The sequence below is a fragment of the Cebus imitator genome, unplaced genomic scaffold (genome assembly GCF_001604975.1).
Source record: "Cebus imitator isolate Cc_AM_T3 unplaced genomic scaffold, Cebus_imitator-1.0 Scaffold39, whole genome shotgun sequence".
Classification (NCBI taxonomy): Eukaryota; Metazoa; Chordata; class Mammalia; order Primates; family Cebidae; genus Cebus; species Cebus imitator.
This window is the reverse complement of record NW_016107354.1, coordinates 6,234,988-6,257,733: the sequence shown is the minus strand read 5'-3', so window position 1 is coordinate 6,257,733 and position 22,746 is coordinate 6,234,988. Positions and strand designations below refer to the sequence as shown.

General features: G+C 34.0%; 1 protein-coding gene across 7 annotated transcripts in view; it reads left to right on the top strand.

Moving 5' to 3' along the window:
* The window catches only part of SOX6 (SRY-box transcription factor 6), a 669,339-nt gene that overhangs the window by 233,040 nt on the left and 413,553 nt on the right, over window positions 1-22,746 (top strand). The window contains exon 1 of one of the 7 annotated variants that reach the window (XM_017525621.2): window positions 1,311-1,421. The exons of the other annotated variants lie outside the window; for them this stretch is intronic. The gene's annotated coding sequence lies outside the window, so the exon portion shown is untranslated. Of the gene's footprint in view, window positions 1-1,310; window positions 1,422-22,746 lie in introns of those variants that run through there. 7 annotated transcript variants of the gene reach the window in all.

The following is a 22,746-nucleotide window of genomic DNA, read 5'->3' as shown; positions in this document are numbered from 1 at the left end:
TAGGTGCTTTCAAATGTGACGGCATTTAATTCTCTAACTCCTTGAATTGTTATTAGTTTATATTTTAAGGATAGTGAAGATCTATTTATTGAACACTTTGTATGTGCTAAGCACTGTGCTAAGAACACTCATTACATATATCTATTGGGTTTATTCCTGCATTACTCCAGCAAGGTGAACTATTGTACAGATATAGATAACCTGGACTCAGAGAAGTTGAGCAACTTGGCCAAGATTATATTATTGGTAAGTGGTGGAAGCAGAATTTGAACCCAAGTGTGCTCCTCAAATAATTAAAATTATGCTACAGTTATGTTTAAGAGTAAATAGATTCTGAGCTGAGGAATTCTCCTTTAAGAAAAGTAAATCAACTTGAGACATCTGTTTTAGATTTTGCTGCCTTTCTGATTCTTCTTATTGCTGTATTATAGGGATGTTGCTGTATAAGGAATGTATGGAGCAATGTAGTGATATAAGTGTGGAAGAGTCTAAGGAACTCAATATTTAAGCCGAATTAATCCTAAAGGAATGAACTTTAAACATTTTATGAAGGAAGGAGCAATTCTTATTATTATTACAGAAGCCTTTTTTCATGACTCATATTTCATTTCTCATTCCTATATCAAAGGGTACTTTCACAGAAGTTAATACAATAATTAGCTAACACACCATTGTATAGCTACATTTCTCAGGGAAACAGGATTTAATCTCAATGTATACTTCAAATTATACATGAAAAGGGGAGTAATTTCAAGAAGCAAAAAGTTGTGTGTGTGTGTGTGTGTGTGTGTGTGTGTGTGTGTGTTTAATGGGGCTTAAGAGATTAAGTTGTGGGTAAGAGCTTGGTCTTTAGCTAGTCTGCCTAGGTTAAAATCCTGACTTTGCCATTACTAATATTACTAGTCCTGAAGTTGACATTGACTCCACATTGAACTCTCTAACTTCATTTTGGGTCCATTTCTTAGACCTAAGCACAGAAGCACCTAAAGCTGCAGTATTTCATTGAGAATAGATACAAGCTTCAAGTGAGGAATTAAATATAGCATCTCTTTACCTTTGGATAATTTCCCCCAAGTTGAGAGATTTCCTCTGCCTTTTGAAAATATGATGCTATATTAGGTAAAATGGTTACAGTGCAGTTCTTTTTAACTGAATTGAGTGTTGAACATGCTTGGTATCCTATAATAACAAGAAACCTTATTAATTTGCTATTTTATTATTGAAAGTGCAAATAGCAAATTATTCTCCCTCCCACTTTTGTGTGCATGTGCAAGACAAAGATAAAAGCCATGTTTCCTTCGTGGAAGGGTGTGGAGGTAGAGGATGATTTCAATTAGAAATAATGACACCAATAGAGGCTTGCAATGAAGATATTGTGGCCACCGAAGGACAAAGGCAAGAAGTTAATTCCTGAAGTTGAGGTATTTGATTAAACATTTAGGCTGCTCTTTATGTATACAGATGCCAGGTATGTTGTCATTTACGAGCCAAGTGACACTGTATTTGACAAAGGTATTTTCTGGATGTTTTGATGGTAGTTGGGAGAGAAGTAATCCTGTGATATCCAGATAACTTGTAATTAGTAAAGTAAAAATAAAATATTTCGATAAGCAATGAATTTTACTCCTCTTTTATAATGATTAACTGTAAGAATTGGCTTGTTTTGATGGTGCTTTATTATTTTGGCTAATAATATTCACTTGGAGAGAAAAATTACCAGACTTTGATTAGAACATCTATTGTTATTTTTTTTCATTACCTTAACAAACTGTTTTAGAAATAGCTTCCAACTTTGTGCCACCCTCCTGTGATTTTATATCTCAATATTTATTTTTAAACGCTTGGCATTGTGTCCATTGTGCCTCTAGCTGTGTGTGTATGTGTGTGTATGTTTAGGTTGAGGAGGGACTTGGGAAAAAGGAGAAATTTTAGAGATGGAAGCCAGTGAAAGATGATGTAAGAGACTGAAATTTTGTACTGAAAAAGAAAAGGTTTCAAGCATGTTTTCTCTTTTGGTGAGAAAAAAATGAAACTGACTCTATTATGCATATTTTCATGAAGAATGTGTATAAATATAATCTGGAAAATTATAAGAACAAAATTACTTTCTAGAGATGAAAGAAAATATATGTGACTTAAAAAATTGCAGCAGAGGTAAAGAAAAAAATTGAATATATTTTAAGCATAGTGTCCAATTGGGATAAAGTTTTAACAGAACAGGCTGGGCCATTTTTAGATTACAACACTTTTAATTTTCTCAGTGTTACAAAGTGTTTATTTTGATAAAGAATTTGTTGATGCTATATCAGCTTCTCCATGTGCAGAAGTGCAACTGGGTGATTAGTTAGGCTTGAGGCTAGCAGCCAAAATGTAGAAATTTGGTCCCCAGTTCTTTTTCTGGAATAAGAAAAAGCTACTGAGTTTTCCCAAGCCTTGATTCCCTATTACAGAAATTTTTCACTATCAAGGATGTCAGCTTTTTTCTCTCTTCTCATTTTCTTTTTTTTCTAAAATCCTCTTTTTGTCTCATGGCATTACCATCTTTGTTTGTGTTTAATTAAGTAAGTACTAATTTTAGAGGTATTCCAGGGTTTATATTAGCTTAGTCATATGGAACTTCTTTACATTTATATCAATTTTTTCTATAATTATAAAGCTAAAGAAATTTTTTTTTTTTTTTTACTGTAAGTTTAAAGATAAGGACTCTAAAACTTGGAGAGATTGTTTGGTTTGCTCAAGATCATATGTTTAGAAATTAGGGCTGGGACTTTTAGTAATGCCACATGGCCAATTAATTGATTCCTGTTCATTTATTTTTTGTCTTGCTATATTGATGACCAGTGTCAGTATATTATTTTTATCACCTGTTTAACTATTTCAGAATTGTTTTATTTTACTGTATCTAACTATCTATTCCATCTGTCAGTAGACGGACACAGATAGAGGTGATTTGCTTGATTGCTTTTTATGATTCATTTGCAACTTGATATAGTTGATGTGTAAGTGGTTTCATCATTAAATAAAATTTATGATTGGTCGGATAGAATATACCAGTACATTTATGAGATTTGCTTTTCTTAGAAAAACTATCATATTTGTTTGTGTTTGTTTTGGCAGTAAGAAGTTACTGTGTTGTTTTTTGCTTTTAGCCATAATTATGGGCTTGTTAAACAATTAGTTGGTAGAATGGATTTGGATAAAACAGTAAATATAGTCTTTCTTAATACTTTTTTTTTTCTGATTAAAAAACCAAACTAAGGTTATTGGAGACAATCAGAAAATATAAAAAACAAATTATAAAAGCTCTGTAATGACATTCAGAATTACTTCAGAATGTTTATTCTGATTATGTCCTTGACATTTTTCTATTTAGATGCACATATTTATTAAAAGAAAAATGGGAACTTATTGTACATGCTGTTTTGCAATCTACTTTAAAAAAGTTAACTGAGCATTTCCCTATGCCATTAAATGCTCTTCTCCTGCCTACATTTTCTTTTTAAAATGAACTTTTTATTTACTATAAAAGTAACAGATATTGAATATAAGAAATTTAGGCAATACATATAAAATAAAGAAAAAAACCTTTTCACTTTATATTAAGGTATATACACATTGAAGTTTTCATGTCTTTGCCAATCTAATGTGCATATATATGTATATTTCATCAAAAATGACATATGCTATCAAATGTTTTATAATCTACTGTTTAATTTAATAGTATATCATTTACAGTTTCTATGATACCACCTGTTATTTTACATGATTAATTTTAATGGTGGTAGACTATTCTATTTGTGGCCATTTCATAGCTTAGCTGATTTAGGGAAGGTTATTTTTGATTCTCCATTATTATTAACAATATTGCAGTAAACTCCTTTGTAGCTAAATCTTTGCACACATCTGTAATTATTTCTTTAGTTTAAGTTATTCAAAATGGATTGTTGGGTAATCCCTTTTTAAAAGAATTTGGTTCATGTTGCCAAAATGCCCTCCAGGAAAGTTGACCATTCTACTCTTATCAACAGTGTATAAGAGTACTCATTTTTCCTCAACCACTATGACACATTATTATTATTTTAACCATTGCCAATGTGACAAGTAGAAAATTGCATCTTATTTTTAGTGTAATTTGCATTTCCTTGGTAGCAAAATGTAATACTTCTTCATTTATTTGCTTTTTCTTTTTTGAGACGGCATTTCTCTCTTGTTGCCCATACTGGAGTGCAATGGCTTGGTCTCAGCTCACCACAACCTCCACCTCCCAGGTTCAAGTGATTCTCCTGCCTCAGCCTCCCGAGTACCTGGGATTACAGGCATGTGCTACCATACCTGGCTAATTTTGTATTTTAAGTAGAGACGGGGATTCTCCATGTTGGTCAGGCTGGTCTTGAACCCCCGACCTCAGGTGATCCACCTGCCTCAGCCTCCCAAAGTGTTGGGATTACAGGCATGACCCACCACAATGGGCCTGCATTTCATTTTTTGAAAATAAATTTCTTATTTATATTCTTTGAGAGATAGTATAGATTTTGGAGTCAGGTTGTTGATGACAGGGTTTGAATCTTGGCTGTATCATCATTACTTAACGGCTCTGTGAACTTGAGCATTTACTTAATTTCTCAAAGTGGGAATAATAATATTATTATTTATATTTTTTCTGTAAAGTGGGAATAATTATGTCATAGGCCTGTTGCAAGGATGAAATTCATGAATATATATAAAAATATTTAGAATAGCCTATCACAAAATTGCCCATTATTCTAATGTGCAATTAATTCTTATTGATTTATAAGAGGTCTTTATATGCTAAAATAGTAACCCTATTTCATATATGATTTAGACTTTTTTCAATTTTATCATTTTGTCTAATTAAAATTTTTAGAAAATCAAATCTCTCTCATGAAATCTAAAGTTTTGCTTTTGATTTCTACCTTCAGAATCATTTTTAGAAATCTCTTTCCCATCTTACATTATGTAAATGGTCACATATGTTTTATTATAATGTTATCTTTTTTTAATCTTTAATTTTTCTAATCTATTTAGAATTTATTTTGTTGTGTGATATGCAATTAGGATGTGAAGAACCAATTATTTCAATAATATCAGTTATAGCATTCATCTTTTAAACACTATAATTTTCATTATACGAATATTTGGGTCTTTTTCAAAGTTATTTAATGGATCTGCCCATTTATTTGGCAAATTTTAATTAGTCATATTTTATGTGCTTTTTAATTGAATTATCCCCATTTAAAATTATCTTGGTTATTCTCAATTATTTGCTTTTTCACATGAACTTTTGAGTCATTTTATCAAGTCTTTCCTCCCACCCCCATTTCCAAATCTCTGTGATTTTAATGGAATTATATTAAATTTGTAAAACAATTTTTGATCATATGACAAAATCCCAGGATGCATTGTATTTTACTTTAAGGACACATTTTAAATTTAGGACAATTTACTTTAAGGACACATTTTTAATTTTAAATCCATAATACTTAGCGCAAGTTTGTTGAATAAATGTTAAATGTTTTAGTACTTACTAACTATTGAACATTTAGGTCGTTTTGATGTTTTCTCTATCATGAGTAATACTTTAATGAACATATTTAACGTACAATTTTTTGAACATTACTATGATGATATCTGTGGAGTAAATTCCTAGATAGCTAGTTCAGAGAGTGTTTTTACTGGTTTTTATACACACTGCCAAGTTGCCTTCCTGAAAGGATGCACCAATTTACACTCTGCCCAATGGTTTGAAAGCGTAGTGTCTTGATCAGCTTACTTGTCTCCTCATGGTAAGATGCAGTTCCAATTTCCAATGAGTTTGAAATTAATATTTTGTGGCAGAAGAAACATTTTAACTTTTTAAATGCTTCTTTATATTTTCTGGTTATGGAGGAGGTAGAAGATACATCAAACTTGCTCAGTTTGGAGTAAAATCATGACTCCTCTGCTATAGATAGTAATACAATAAATGGAAATTTGATTCTACATGGTGGGACAGAGTCACATGTACAGGAACAAGATGATAATAACAATGAAGAGAAAACAATTAATATCACTTTAGGATAATGTCTTTAAGTGGATTTTTTTTTAATCTTAAATTGTTTTTCTTTTTTTTGTAATAAAATTGCTTGTTTCTCTCTTCTGATAAAAACAAACATTGGTTGCCTGGATAGTATCTATGTCTATTTGATTTTAATTCTTTTTGTGACAAAATATTTTCAGTGGTACCTAGCATGACCAACCTCACTCCTCCTATGATTAACTGGATTAAGGTGTCAATTTTTGGTGAAGAAGAAAATTCACATTTATTAATTTTTGTCTTTCATACTTGGGAACTGAGACATAAGCAAGGAAAACTAACTTTACAGATTTGAGTAGTTGTTCAGTAAGAACCTAATTAACAAAGGATTTTACCCTGGTTCCTGCAGTTTTTATTTATCTACTTATTCACTTTTCCTTCTTCCTCTTTTTCCTTCTCTTGATGCAGTATATATACTACCAAATGAGACAAGGCTCAATCCTGATGATATATTTATTATCACTATATTTTAAAATTGAAATACTCCTTGTCTGGAAACAAATACCAACATCTTCAACAACTGTAACTAACAACTTGACTTTTTTTTAAAATAAAAGATTTCTTTGTAGATTGCTTTATGAGATTTTCATTTCCTGAGATAGCACTCCTTTATATTCCCTTCTTTCTTTTTTTTCTTTTCTTTTTCCCTCTCTTCTACTTCTTATATTCTCTCACCCCAATTCTCTCCTTTCCCTTCTCTTCTCTTAAATTTAGTGAGTCTTTAAAAATACGTACTTGTTAGTTCTAAAGTCTAAATGTTCTATATCAGTAGTGCAGTAAGTTTTCCCCATTTTCAACAGTTGCCTGGGGGAAATTTAAGTTGATCTGTTCTGGGTCTGCAGAATGTAGTCATAAGTTTCAGTGATGACCATGAGAAAGTCTTCCCTCATTTTCTTATAGAAACCTTATAGAGATCATGTGAAATTCTTACTGTCAACAAAAGTGCTATGATTTTAAAACTCAATTTGCATATGCTTCCTCTTCCTATATTCCTGGTGCCCATCTTCTGAAGTGAAGTTTTAGCCATTAAAAGGCAGGGGTGTAGAGGAAGTAGACAAAGGATTTCACTTATAATCCATGCATGTTTGATAGCTAACTCTATTAGGTATTTCTCCTAATGTTTTCCCTCCCCTAGCCTCCTACCCACCACCAGGCCCTGGTGTGTGATGCTCCCCTCATTGTGTTCTGTTTTCTGTTCCTGTGTTAGTTTGCTGAGAATGATAGTTTCCAGCTTCATCCATGTCCCTGCAAAGGACATGAACTCATTCATTTTTATGGCTGCATAGTATTCCATGGTGTATATGTGCCACATTTTCTTTATCCAGTCTATCATTGATGGGTATTTGGGCAGATTCCAAGTCTTTGTTATTGTGAATAGTGCTGCTATAAACACACATACACATGTGTGTTTATAGCAGAATGATTTATAATCCTTTGGGCATATACGCAGTAATGGGATTGCTGGGTATGCATTAGCTCTTTAAATTATTTGGGCTTAGTCAAATCTTTTAAAAAATGTGTTTGCATTAGCTCTTCACTTGCCTCCATTATGGTGGCCAAATAATATTCACCACAGAAATATGCAACTTTAGAGGTTTAGTGAGTTCTTTAGGACCAGGGCAATTTCTTAGCTTTTTTTTTTTTTCCCTCTATAGCACTTAGTGCTTTGAAGTTTGGAGATCTGGATTGGTATTTTGGAGTTTGGAGAACTCAGTTCTAGTTTCAACTCTGCTAGTAATTTCTAACTAATTACTTGAACTTGAACAAATTGTTTAAACTCTCTAGGCCTCACTTTGATTTCGTTTGTAACAACCTCTCTGGTTCAGTGATACAAAATATCTGATTTCAGTTGGAGAGATAAGGTGTGATGAGAAGATGTCATTACTCTGTTTAATAATATGTGCATTTTTTGTATGATTGGGTAGGGTGGAAAATTAATTGGTGTAGGCCAGAAATTTTGAAATAGCTTTGAAGTGTTAGTTAATAATAGTAAACTTCTGAGGCTTCTTTTTTCTTTTTTACATGAATTGGTGGAATTTGTATCTATTTTTTCATATAACACCTAATGGCAGCAGTAATTTTTTTTTTTTTTTTGTTAGATGATGCTTCATTTTGAAGTTCCATTCTTAAAAGTTGCTAATAAGCATAGTGTTGCCTCAAGTTTGACTTTCATTTTGTGAATTTGGACTGTGGTTGTCCCCTTTTCTTAAACAGTGATAGAAAATATGGAAACATTAATAATAACAAAAATGATTATGGAGAGAAGTTTGAAGAGTGAGATGGGGAGAGAGAGAATATGAATATGAAAGGAATAAAAATGAACCTGCTGTTTCCTATTTAAGTATTTCCCTGGCCTTCAAACACAATTTTATCTTATTGTTTCTTGGATTTTATGGGTTATAGCACATTGCCTAAGAATAGAGAATATAGCATAGCATGAGTAAATTTATGACAGGGGCATAATTCTTTCTGCCACGTTAGTGTGTGTTTTTCTTTAATTACAAAAAAACCTCACCACGTGTTTTTAACATTTTTATTATTTAAAGTATTTGCATCATATGTGGCATGTATTTCTTAAATAAGACTCCTAAAGTGTTAAATAGGAGAAAAAGATAATGACATTAATATTAATTTTTTTCTGTTTAAAAATGTATTCCACGTCTGATATTTGGAATGCCACTTGCATAGCTGTAGAAGTTAATTTTTAGAATTACTTTGAAACACATTGTCATCATTTTATCTGAATAACTCTGAATCTGAAGAATACGGAAGAGTTAGAAAAAAAACTGCAGACCTGTGAATTAGTGGTAATATAACTAAGAGCTATTATATTACAATTAGCAGATATTCTAATGAACTAAAAAAAGATTTGAGATCCTGACAATGAAAACATTTGGAATATGTTTTGCAGATTTTCTTATTTTTTTGGTAGACTTCCATGGGGTTTTCATTGTTTTGTAAGAGGTAGTTCCCAGTTGTGTTCATATGCAGTCTAGGATGTTCTGAATAATGAAGAGACACATAAGGGAGCTTAGAGAAAGAAAGATTTGGCTTTATGACTTAAGTCATTGTGATATAGCATAATATTTTGAGATAATGTCTGCATGGAAGCCATAGTAACTGTATTGAGTTAAAGATGGGTAAATGATGCACAGCTTTGCATATTTATTAACTATATTAAGGGCTACATTTCTGTACTAATCAAGATAAGTTAGCTTCCTTCCTTCTTCCCTTCCTCCCTTCCTTCATTTTTCCCTTCCTCCCTCTGTCCCTCCCTCCCTCCCTCCATCTCCCTTTCCTTTCATTTCAGCATAGTTATGACCGCATAATGTTCAGAACATATAATATGTATACACATATGTGTTTATTCAATGTACTTCTTATTTACTTTTATTCTTAAGGATTAGAGTTAAGCACATGTCAACCAGAAAACCCACAAACTTTTTATAATAAAAATTGGACAATGCCTGGGTATGACTGCATCTCTGGAAATTATAGAAATCTATAAATTAAATACTCAAGTGTGATATTGCATCACTTACTTGCAAGATTTACTGTTTCTAAAGCAGTAAGGGAAGATGTTACAGGTGATAAGAACTATCTAATAGAGTAGGAGTCTAAGTTTATTTGGTAGTGAAATAGTAACCCAAAGAAGGAAGTTAGACCCAAGAAACAAAACAAAGTGTGAAAGGAAGAGTGAGGTAAAGGAAAGCACCTGAAACAGTGGTACAGACATTGAAGAAGGACCCGTTTGCCTGGATTGACTGCTGACACATCTCTGTACTAGGCATGTGTCTAGAACTTACTGCTTTACATTTTGTAGAAATATAGGACTGTATATTGTGAATTGTCATTCTGCCTGTGAAGGATGAAAATATATTAGGGACAAAAAGTTCAGATAATTTTGTCATAACCACAGTTTTATGATGAAATTTTATTTCTTTTCTTGCACTGGTGCTTATAGATGTACACATATCCATATACTAACACACTATTAGGAATAACATTCTGTGCAATGCCAGTTTTTCTTCTCACTATTTTTTCTTCCTAAATATATCTACACACCATGAAATTACCTTTGTGAAAAAAATGGTGTATCATATGTGTGAGCATGGCAAGTTCCGCACATGGTTTTCATTAACGTGAACTTTTATGGCACGAGGATAAAAAATGAAATGTCTTCAAAGTGATGGTTAGGGGTTCATATAAATGAAATCATATTGTTATATCAGAACCTTAATTTTACTTTTTTTCTCAGGATTTTTCAGTTCCAGTCATTCCATCTAGGTTCCAGTTGGTAATATCGAATTAACTAATCCCGCTGTCTCTCTCCATCAACATTTCAAGGGTGGTTAATGATGATTTTATTCTCTTATTACTTTGCTTTTATTTAAATTCTTCTGCAGTTCCTCTCCTCTGAAAGACTAGTGTTCTAGCTTCTCGTAACCAATGGTTAGCTATATACTTCTTTTGGAGTCAGTTGTTATAGCTCTCACTCAACTGGGCTTATCTGTGAGTGGTGTTTTGGAGAAGTAGCCTTTCCAACAAAGTCCCATCCTTTGCTGTCAACCTAATTCTTTGTCAGTGCTTTGTTGTCCTTGGTGACTTCTAACAACCTTGATTAGTTGGCTCCTCAGTTTTAAAGTCTGCCATCTGTCTCTACTTATCATTTTTTTTGTTTTTTATTCCTATGCCATTAATTTGTCATTATTCCTTTTCTAATAGAAAATACATGTATCTCTATCACATATTAAAAAGAAGAATTTGGCATACTTTAGTATCATACCTAGTTAGTGTGATGAGGAGACAGAATTGACTAACTTGCTTTTCTTAAATCCTGTTTTATTTATTCTGGTCATGTTGAATGACATGGCTTTCACAATCTATATTTTTGGTAGATTTAACAATATATGTGATTAATCAATAAATCAATTATTTATTGAACAAATATGTTTAATACAGTGCCAGATACAAAAGAAGCATAAAATATGATTCTTGCTTTCAGTATACTCATGATGTAAACAAATTAAGGCATTATAAAATGCTGAGTTTGCGAGCTTTTAGCTGTCGTTTAACAAATATTAGGTGCTTTTTATAATAATGATTGCTAATATATACTGAGTATCATCTATGACCCAGCCATTGTGCTAAAGTTCTTTAAATAAATGTATTACAGGCTGAGCAACCATAATCTGAAAATTCAAAATCTGAAATGCTCCAAAATCTAAAATGTTTTGAGTGCCAACATGATGCCAGAAGTGGAAAATTGTACACCTGATCTCATGTGACTCAGTAAAAACAAAGGCACATAGTAATTTTGGTGTAGTAATACTGTGGTATTAGAGTTGGTAGTACAATTCTATGCTTTAGAATAAAAGCAAGATAATATTTATACATATGCAACATGTATCACACAGTATTTCTAAATACACATATATTCACTCATTCTTTGGTGCCTTGGAGTTTGGAATTTTATTCAACAAGTGTTAACTAAGCACTCACTATGTGCTAGGCACCAACTGGGGATTGGAGATACATCAATGATTAAAACAGAAATCTCTGCCCTCAAGGAGCTTACATTCTAGCAAAGGGAAACAGGAAATATATTTTAAAAAACTGAACAAGTAAATTATTATATAGCAAGGTGGAAGATAAATGCTATGGAGAAAATAAAACAAGAAACAAGGATAGGGAGCACCCAGGGTGGAGGTCTATGTGCAATTTTAAATAAGATAGTCAGAGTAGATATCATTGAGAAGAAAATTTTTGCCTAAAAGCTTGAAGTACAGAGAAAAGGAACCATGCAGATATCCAGGGGAAGAGCATGCCAGGCAGAGGGAGGGGCCTGTGCAGACTCTGAAGTAGAAGTGTGCTTGGTGTATTCAAGGTACAGGGAGGGATGAGATCAGAGTGGCTGGAGACAAGTGAGTGAGGGGGAAATAATTGGAAATGAAGTCAGAGAAATGACAGGGGCCAGATCAAGTAGGAATGTGTATGTCATTGTGAGGATCTGGCTTTTACTCTGTGGAAGATTGGGAGCCACTGGAACATTTTGAGCAAAGAAGTAGTATGATATGACTCATGTTTATTTTAAAAGGATCATTTTGGTTGTTGCTGGCAATAAATAAAAATAATAAATTATAGGGATGCAAAAGAGTAGAAACAGGGTGACCACTTAAGAGGCTATTACAGTAACCTAAGTGAGAGTTCTTGGTGGCTTTGAGTAGTAGTGGAGGTAGTGAGAAGTGGTTATATTCTGAATATATGTTGAATGAAGAACTCACAGGACTTTCTGACAGATTGGATTTGTTGGACAATAGAAAGAAAGGGATCAAGGATGACTCTAGGATGCTGGCCTGAGAAGCTACGAGTGGAGTTGCAAGCAAGATGGGAAATACTTTGGAAGGTACAGGGTTTGGAGGGAATATCAAGAGCTCAGTTCTGGACATGTTAAGTTTGAGATGCAGGTTAGACCTCTAAATGGAGATGTGGAGTAGGCAAGAGAGAGGAGTGAGTTGGAGATAAACTCTATGAAAGTGTACAGATGTGAACATAGCACTTCTGGACATCAATCCATTTTTTTGGTTCTATTTTAAAGACCTATTTTTATCATTCTTTCGTTAATATAACAAATCTGAATTATTTAAATTCTAAGTGACAAAATTATAAATTTACTCTACTGTCAATCTTTTGGTCTGCCTGAAGTGTTATATTCTACCAGATACAGCCATGTCTAGTTAGGGCAAAAAATATGATAAGTAGTTCAAATAGATGGGATTTAATTGAAGGAATTTGTTACATGGCATTGGAAAAGTAAAAAAGCAAAAAAGGAGGCTGAGGTAACCCAGATATCAATAACCATAGGGAGCAGCTACCAGCCATGGGGCTGATGGAAGAAAATGGAAAAATTTGTGTTACTTAAACCTGCAAGCTTGGAAAAGCCTGTGATTGGGGCTTGGACTTGTGAAGGGGTGGATGTGCTACATGACTTGTTTTCAGACTACTGAGGAGAACGTGGCATAGCTTATGCTATGTAATCACTGAGAGGGTTGTGGCCAGCTGGTGCTGGTACTTCTGAGGGGCTTAGGCAGCTGATATTGGGAGGGCTAAAAGAAGCCATTGCTGGTGGGAATATAAAATGGTGCAGCCATAAGCATCTTTTGCTACTGGAGGGATGATGGACAGTAGTTAGAGGAAGGAAGTCCCTTGTCTCTTCCCAACTTCTAATTTCTTACTAATCTCTCTCATTGTCAGAACCTAACAGGAAACCAGATGGCAATGAAGTCTAGGAAATATAGTGCCCCAGCATCACAAAGCAGAGAATTGAAGAGTGATATGGGCGTCAAGAGACAATAAGTGGATAAATGGCACATACACTGTGAATGTTAGGGCATGAATAGAATTTTGAGACCTCATTCTGTTGAAATGATTAATAATGTGGAACACTACATTTTAAGCCACTGTGTTTTGCTTATTTGTTTATGATAAATGGAAGATAATATTTGGTGTTAAAGAGGATAAGAACTGATTAAAGAATGATGTGGCTTACAAAACTTTTACACTCTTTTCTATCTCCAGGCAAGAAACTAATTAATTGATTCTTATACTTAAAATATATTAGTGAATAAAACAAATGCTTTCAGTTCTCATGGAACAGACAACAATAAGCATGACAAGAAAGTAAATTATATATTATGTTAGGAGTTTATGAGTGCTATAGAAAAAGAAAATATAGAGATTAGGATAAGCGAGATTGGTGCAAAGAAACAATTTTAAATAGGATGATCAGAGAAGAACTCACTGAGAATATGACATTTGAGCAATGACTTGAATAGGGAGTTAACCATAGGTGAGGCAAATGTTATTTTTCACTTTTTTAGTAATAGCCATCCTAATGGATGTGAAGTGGTATCTCATTGTTTTGATTTGCTTTGCCTAATGACTGATGATCTTGAACATCTTTTCATATGTTTGTCATTTGTATTTATTCCCTTTTGTTTGGTTGGTTTCCCTTTCGTGGAGAACAGTCTTGCTATGTTGCCCAGGCTAGACTTGAATTCCTCAAGCTATCCTCCCACTGCTGCTTCCCTCAAAGATGGGATCACAGGCATAAGCCCCAGCTCCTGGCCTGTATACATTCTTTGGAGAAATGTCTATTCACATTTTTTGCTCATTTTTGAATTGGGTTGTTGTTTTTGTTATTGTTGAGTTGTAGCAGTTTTTAAATATATGCTAGATATTAATCCTTTATTAGATATATGACTTGCAAAATTTTCTCCTGTTCTCTAGGTTGTCTTTTCATTCTCTAGATAGATTACTTTGATGCACCAAAGTTTTAAATTTGATGAAATTCAATTATCTCATGTTTTTTGGTTGCTTGTGTCGTATTTAAGAAATTTTTAATGTCATGAAGATTTCCTCTAAGTTTTCTTCTCAGAGTTTCATAGATTTAGATTTTGTTTTTGATTCATTTTCAATTAATTTAAAAAATATAATTAAATATAAGGATTAAAGGGTTAAGTATAATGGTTAAACTTCATTTTTAAAATATGTAGATACACAGTTTTCCCAGCACTATTTGTTAAAAAGATATTTTTTCATTTTTTAAAAATTATTTATGATTATAATTTTTTGAGACAGAGTCTTACTCTGTTGCTCAGGCTGGAGTGGAGGGGTGCAGTCACAGCTCACTGCAGCCTTGACCTCCTGGGCACAAATGATCCTCCTGCTTTAGCCTCCCGAGTAGTTGGGACTACAGGCGTGTGCCACCATGCCTGGCCAACGTTTGCATTTTTTGTAGATATGGGGTTTTGCTATGTTTGTTAGGCTGATCTTTTCCCTTTTTAATCTGAACTTTTAGTAAATCTAGATATTGGGGAAAAACAGACTAGAGACCTATAGTTTATTGCAGTTTTATTGTGTTCAGTGCTCTTTTTGCTATGCCTTTGTTTGCTATAATTTGCACAACATAATATTGAGCACTAGTCAATTGAAGAATTATTTTGCGGCCAACAGACAATTAAGAGACTACAATTAGTCCTCACTTAACATCATCAATAGGTTCATGGAAGCTGTGACTTTAAGTGAAATGACATATGGGAAGTCCCTGAATAATGTTTTGTTGTAACTATGAGAAAAAAAAATGGTTTTGTTATAGGTTGTTTTACTTAAAGTTTCAGTTTCCAAGAACCCATTGATGGTAAGTGAAGATTTTCCCTACTGTATTAGATTTCATACTTCTAGGAAAGATACTTTTATAATGTATGTGTATTATTTGTGTATCTACAAACCCCAAGGTGCTAGATAACAGTTTCTCTTCATGCTAATATCGGTGTTTAGTCCATTGAAAATTTCAGCCATTGAGCCATTTTGATTCACACTGTTGTGGTGATAAGCTCCTAGGATTTGTAAATTATACATTTTATTTTGTGATGTATCTAAACTGTGAGATTGAGAGCAGTCTTCCAAAGTGCTTTATGATTTTTGGGAAAGTTATCTGAGATAAATCTCACACTTCACTGGGCTTATTCTCTTTCTTCCTTTTGCTTCATACTTTGGGTACACAGTACTGTCTTTACTTTGGGAGCAGATTCTTTCTTTTAAGCCCCAAGGAAGACAGTGTGGGTCCACCCTGTGTCATAACTTTGTGAATAACTTGGGCCACCAGTGGCATTATTAAAGATCTCAGTATGAGGTATACTGTCTCTTCTAGCCTATCATGAATCTAGCTGGTGTGAGGGAGAGTGCATTTGGAGCATTGTCTTTCTTCTGCTCTTGTTCTTCTGAATACAGTCTTCATTTAGACCCAACTGAAAACTAAATGTATATTTAGCCTGGAAGTAATAATTCTAATAAAAAAGATGGTGTACTTCAAGGAACTTCACTTCTGTTTCAGAAACAGCAAAAAACAGAATTAGAACAGCATAGAAGCACAATGTGCTTTCTCAAAATCTAAACTATATCTTAGACCCAGTCTGAGGAGCTAGCCTGTAAATTTAGATTTCCCTTCTCTACCCAGTACATCTGAACAAACTTTACATTGGATAAACTAGTTATTCTAGCAAATATCAGATATCTGTACCATCTATATAAGCAGTCATCTTAAAAATTTTTAAATATACATTTTTAAAATATATTTAGGGGTACACTCATCTTTATAAAAGTTATTGATTATTTCATTTCTGCTGACCTAATAATAGAGCTTGTTCACTTTGATGAAGGCTTGTACATGTTTTGACGGTTTTATGCTCTTACACTTGTGTTATGATGTTTGGGTTACAAATTTATCATCTGTATCTGTTAGATATAGAAAGGAAGTGAAGGAACCAGATAGAAAATTTGCAAATTGTGGTAATGGTGTATGTAAGAAATGCTTCAGTATTAAACAGTGGTTTACTTTAAGTAGTAAGTTTTCCTATTAAATTTGTGTATATCTCAATGAAGAAAGAAAGTAATTGTGATAGGATATGAATTATAAAGTAATTAGTTCTCTGTGGTAGCCATTGAATGGTGAAAACACGGAATTTGACCTGGGTTTAAATATTTGTTCTACAATTTGCTTGCAGTGTCCTTAAGCCTTTCTCAATATCAGTTATCATTACAGATTGTGGATAATATTACCCATACCTGTCGTGGACTGGGAAGCATTAAATGAGAGATTATTTGAATCTTTTTCTCTACTTGAAATAGTTCTTTATGATACAAAAAAAACCCATATCTATATGTGTGATTTGATTCAGTTGCATTTAGATTATTTTGTAATTTGCTCCCTTTTCAGGATGTCAGGATGCAGGAAGAATAGGGAGCCCTTTCCAACCAGCAGCTGATTAAACACTGTACAGGAGAACTGGGAAATATGAACGATGGCAAATGAAATCCTGGCAGAGAGAATAGTCTAATCCCAAAGGACACTCTCAACAATAGCCTGGGCCCTATGCCTAGTACTTAGAGGGGCCTAGGGTAAGAGACTCCTGCCCCTCACTGTACCATTCCCAGAATCTTATTTGTTAATGCTTGGCTTTATTAATAAAGTCATGACCACTTGTTCGGCACTGCATATGGCTGGTTGTGATTTCCAGCTGCCCTTTGGGCTAAAGTGTAAACAGTGAATAGATTGTTATGTTCTTCTATTAAGCTTAAAGCTGTGATCTCATGTCTGTGCCACATATGTCTGCAACCAGAAATATATCCTTTTCCCTGATCTCATGGAAGGGAAGCAGCACTGTGTCTGAAAAGAGTTTGGATTCATTAGTCTAAGAGCTTTTTACTTTTTAGTGAAACCAAAGAACAAAATTAAGGCATAAAAAGTCATGAGCATCATCAACAGGATGTCATCATGACACCAAACAGCATAATATATTGTTAAGATGAGCATCTAATCTGGTGACTGAAATTTCTATACATTTGGCATTTTTACAGAAGACAGAAATGCAGGCAGCAATCCAACAATCCAGTTTCAAAGAAAGCCTCAGTGCACTGGATTTGAAATAAGCACAACAGTTTGTCTGAGTGACTGAGAAAATACCCATTGATAGAACTGGTTCCTAAACTCTGGCCTGATTTCTAATATGCTGGTTAATTAACATCTAATTTTTTTTACTATGTTGATCAAGAATGTTGTTTCTGTGGTTGGTGGGGTTTACATTATAGATATTGAAACTGTTTACATGGTGGAATGCTTGATAAAACCCTGAAGTTCTAAGCCCTCTAGAAGAGGAAATTTATGATAATAATTACTATTTTATACCATACAAGATAACACACAACACAGAGTACTTCCCTGTTTATCTGATGGGGATGTGTTCCAAGACCCCCTGTGGGTGACTGAAACCACAGTCAGTGCTGAACCCTACCCCTACTAAGTTTTTTTCTATACACATAAACCTATGGTAAAGTTTAATGTATAAATTAAGAACAGTAAGAGATGAACAACAACAATAATAAAATAGAACAATTGTAACAATATACTGTAATAAAAATTCTGTGAATGTGTCCTTTAAAATATCTTATGTAATACTCACCTATTTTTGGACTGTGGTTGACTGTGGGTAACAGAAACTACAGAAAGCAAAACTGTGGATAATGGCTGGAAAAAAAAATGTTACTTGTTCTTTATAGTAGTTCCACAGTAGTACTATCCCAATTTCACAGATGGGAAAATTGAGGCTTAAATAATTTGAACAGCTTGTCAAAGTTGTGGAGTCTGGATTCATATCTATAGTTATCTGACTCCAAAGTTTTGATACTCCTGTTGTGTCACACTGTCTCTGCCCTTTTCTTAACTGGATTTACAAGATAGCTTCCTGGCCTCTGAAATACATAGTCATTCCGAGTGATAATACTAATGATTAATTGCTCTACCTTACATTTCTATGGTGTTTTATACTTTTCAAATTGATGTTATGACCATTAGCTCATGTGTTCTACCTCATTACCTTGTGAAGTAATCAGGGTAAATATTATTATCCCTATTTTACAGACGGGTAAAAATAAACATAGGGAGGATAAGTGATTTTGCCCAATGTCAAATAACTTATAAGTGACAGAACCAGAACAGCCTTGTTGCCCTCAATTTAGGGCTCCTGTGCAATCTCTGACACCTCCCTGAAGAAGGTCTGGTTGGAGAGTAGATGAAGTTTGTAAGTGCAGCTCAGGAAAATTTCCTTTCAGGTGGCTAGTAGATAGGCTCTTTTCCTGAAAAATGCAAGTCTTTGGGCTACTCAGTTATTTTTTAGAAAAACCTAATTGGAAGGGTCTTGTCCTGTAAGTCCTGAAATTTTTTTCAGGTAAAAGAATGTTAGGATAGTTATTCTTGCTCTGCATTAAGCTTAGCAAATTCCTGCTGGAATCTTTTAGGACAGGATCTTGGTTCAGAAGCTGTTACAAATTTTCTATCCCAACTGGAATAGAGAAGTTTCAGGGAGCAGGAAAAGTCGGGTTTGAAAAATAAAATTCTTTATAGTTAATTTGTTGGGTAATATAATATGCCAGTAGCATTTTATACTTTCTGTGTGTTCGTGGAAATACCCAAAACATTTAACAAATAGTTCCTACCACTAAGGAACTTAGGAGAGATGGTACGGTGACGGAAAAAAACATTGGACTAAGTGTCAGAAGACGAGTCTTTGTGCTAGGTCTGCAGTTGGTTAGCAAATTTCCATGCTTATCTGGTTAGTTTCCTCATCTGAAAAGTGAGAGGCTAGAGCCAGATAACTTCTCAGGTATTTTTTAATCTTAAAACTTGTTCAAATCTTATTTCTTGATGGCAATTAGAGAAAAACTAAGTGTTAAATTGTATGGTACTAATAAGTACACAGGTAAGCAAAGATTTAGAGACTAACTATTGTGGAACTGTCTGTTAGTAACCAAGTAGCCCTTAATAATAAAGTTTTGACCTGTTTTTATCAAAATTATAAGGTGTTCCTAGAATAGCACTTGATCAGGGCATAGTTCTTAAAGCTCTACTACCTACCATCATGATTTATTTAACCAATGAATCTGTTTCTACATCTGTAATACAGGTTGAGTATCCCTTATCCAGAATGCTTGGGATCGAAAGTGTTTTAAACTTCAGATTTTTTTGGGAGGATTTTGGAATATTTGTAGATACTGGGTTGAAGATCACTCTTCTGAAAATCTAAAATCCAAAATGCTTCAATGAGCATGTCTTTTGACCATTGTGTCAGAGCTCAAAAAATTTCAGATTTTGGAGCATTTTCAGATTAGAGAATGCTCAACCTATGTCGTGGTTTTCTCCATTTACTTAAATATCTTTATTGAGTGCTAAGCATTATGCTAGATACTGAAGCTAGAATGCCCACAAATGCCCTTTAAATGCCCATATGGTTCTTCTACCAGGGACATTTGCAATTTACGAATCTAAGAGTTGGGAGAAATCTTGTAGGTGATTTAATTTGACTTTGAATGCAAATATATTAGGACAGGTATTTTATCTTGTTCACTGCTTTGTCCTCAGCAGCTAGAACACTGTCAGGCATAAATATGTATATATATTTACTGAATGATTTAATAAAAGAAGAACAACGAGACCATATCTGGAACTGTGTGTTTATATGTTACTGTCATGGTACCAAGGCTTATAAAGATCTCTATGACCAGAGATATCACAGGTATATCCTTTGTGGTCTTTTTCATAGTGGCTGCCTCTGCAGTGAAGTGTCTGACTTGTCATTCCTTATGAATTTTGAAAATTTTTATGTGCTGGTTCTGAAAAAGAGTAGATATGCTTATTGACCTTGATTCCCCAGAAAATTATAGATTTCTGAAGGAAGCAGTTTTCTTTACTTTGTTGCATGGAGTTCTGTAGGCATAACAGATTCTGGATGGGCTATTTGCTTTTTCATTTTTCTTCCATTTTCCAGACTCTAGCTCCCCCATTTTTTCACTACATAGAGCATACCACACAATACTTCTGTAAAGTCATGCTGTATTATATTTTCCTCTGGATAATTATCACGCTGTGCTACAAGGGAAAATTGGTTTATTTTCCATGTTCTAGGTTTTCTCAGGCTCTCCTTTGGCATTTTCTTTGAATTGAGTCGTGGGGCTTTTTTGAGTGTCTATCACACAACTCTGGTGGTACCATGTTACTATGATTGTTCCACAAGGTTCAGAGAGTGGAAGAGTGAAGTTAGCGAAAACGGGGATGGAAAGCAACTGGGAGGATCTTTATTTTGTATTACTTATACCCCTTATTTTATTTATTTTACTTTTAAAGGGGAATTGTGGAGGTTCCTTAAAAGGATAGAGAAAGAGAGATAAGACCTGTCATTCCAATGCTTTAGTCATTGTCCATTTTGCAATCACTGTTACCTTTTCCCCCTCTGTAACACAAGATGCTCTTATTTCCCTTTCCTTCTTTGAGAGGAATCACATGTTACAAGGGAAAGGGCTTTGTTTTAGAGGACTGGAATTTTAGGTGTCACCACTTCCTACCTAAACAACTGTGGGAAATTATCTTCTCTAAACTTCATTTGTAGAGGCTGATTCTGTAGAGATGATAATACTACTGATCTGACCAAATTATTATGTGAATTGAAAGAAATAATGTACAGGATAATGTCTGGCAAATTGTAAATTATGAATTACATACAAGCATACATCACTTACCTCTATTTTTCAGGATTTTGAAATTATCGAGAATTTCTTGTTGCCCTTTAAAAGTATATATATGTTTCCTGACTTTTGCGACAACTTAATAAAGTTTAAAAGACCAATTGATATTCAGTTTTTCAATTTTTCCTTGCTATCTTCATCAGGCCATTCCTTGGACACCCTAAACAGCTGTTCTGTGTCAGTGCAGAGGTGGTTGTATTTCACTGGTTCAGGATTACATGTTTCTGGGATAGGGTTTCAGGGTCTTTGCTAACAATGGCTGCTCACTCTGAGGTATGCTATCTAATTTGGTGTATTGAGAGGAAGTTGGCATGGATGCTTCACAAATCAAAGAAAATTATGCAAAAATGTTACACTCTAAGAGAAATACTTCTCAATATTCTTATTATTTTTCCTAGCATTTTTGTATCTACTGCTCTGGTTTTCTACTTTATATAGACAGACTCTTCTTTCTATCTTTTCCAGTGTTTATAGCAGAAGTAATGTGTGCATTTACAGTTTTTTTTTAAGATGTGATAGTTCCTTAATCTTGGAACAACATCTATTGAGTGAAGGCCATATTGTAAAGTAGTCAAAAGAATGCTGACTCTGAAGTGAAACTGCATGGGCTTGAATCTTGTCTCTGCCACCCTTATTGGCTGCATGACCTTGAACAAGTCGCTTAACTTTTTTGATTTAACAGAGTTTCCTCTGTAAAAAGAAGGTAACAATATTACCTACATTACTAGCTTTTGCAAGGATTGAGTATATATAAAGTCTCCATACATACAGGGAAAATTAGCTGTTGTTACTATTATTATTGAAAACTATATACTATTAGAGTACGTTGGAGTCATTCAACACATTATTTATTAAGCCCTACCACATACTTAGGTTTCTGCTAGTTATCTTGGGGGATACAAAATATTATGGCACAATTCTTGTCCACTTCTAGAGGCTGAGTAGTATAAGGTATGCATAGACAGTATATCCTGCCTGAGAAACCTGCTATAGGCACTGTGGGGTTGCCTGATTGAAGATATAGAATGTAAACATATAGGAGGAAACAAATACATATCTATTCTGATCAAATTAAATGAATGTAACACAAATAATTCAGATAGGAATGCAATGGTGAACTAATATTTTGTTGACAGACTTCTGGAAGAAGTAAGATATTAACTGAGCCTTGAAGGTAGAATCTGGAAATGTAGAAATGGGGAAGAGTTTATAGGGAAGGAAAGAATCAGAAATATATACACATCATAATGTAGTGGAAAGGGTACATCCAAACAGACTAGGCATCACCACCCAAACTTTGGTGATGCCTCTTACTAGTTGTACAACCTTAGATCAGTTACTCAGTCTCCTTCCTCTTCTGTGAAATGGGGACAATGATATTTACTTTTTTGGGTTATTGTAGGTCATAGAGGTAGCCTGTGCAAAGCAGCTAGGACAGATTTTGACACGTGGTTAACATTCAGTAACTGATATTATTAGAAGTATAGAATAAAAGTTACAAGCATAGGATTTAGAGT